The sequence below is a fragment of the Bison bison genome, unplaced genomic scaffold, assembly GCF_000754665.1.
Source record: "Bison bison bison isolate TAMUID 2011002044 unplaced genomic scaffold, Bison_UMD1.0 scf7180017857908, whole genome shotgun sequence".
In the NCBI taxonomy this organism is placed as follows: domain Eukaryota; kingdom Metazoa; phylum Chordata; class Mammalia; order Artiodactyla; family Bovidae; genus Bison; species Bison bison.
The window spans coordinates 18,881-19,174 of record NW_011488481.1 but is presented as its reverse complement, the minus strand read 5'-3'; positions in this window follow the sequence as shown (position 1 = coordinate 19,174).

Sequence of the window (294 nt, the reverse complement as noted above, 5' to 3'; positions counted from 1 at the left end):
GATCTCCTTCAGAATGGACTGGTTGGATCTCCTTGCAGTCCAAGGGACTCTCAAGAGTCTTCTCCAACACCACAGTTCAAAAGCATCAATTCTTTGTTGGTCAGCCTTCTTTACAGTCCAACTCACATCCATACATGACCACAGGAAAAACCATAGCCTTGACTAGACGGACCTTTGTTGGCAAAGGAATGTCTCTGCTTTTGAATATGCTATCTAGGTTGGTCATAACTTTCCTTCCAAGGAGTAAGCGTCTTTTAATTTCATGGCTGCAGTCACCATCTGCAGTGATTTTGG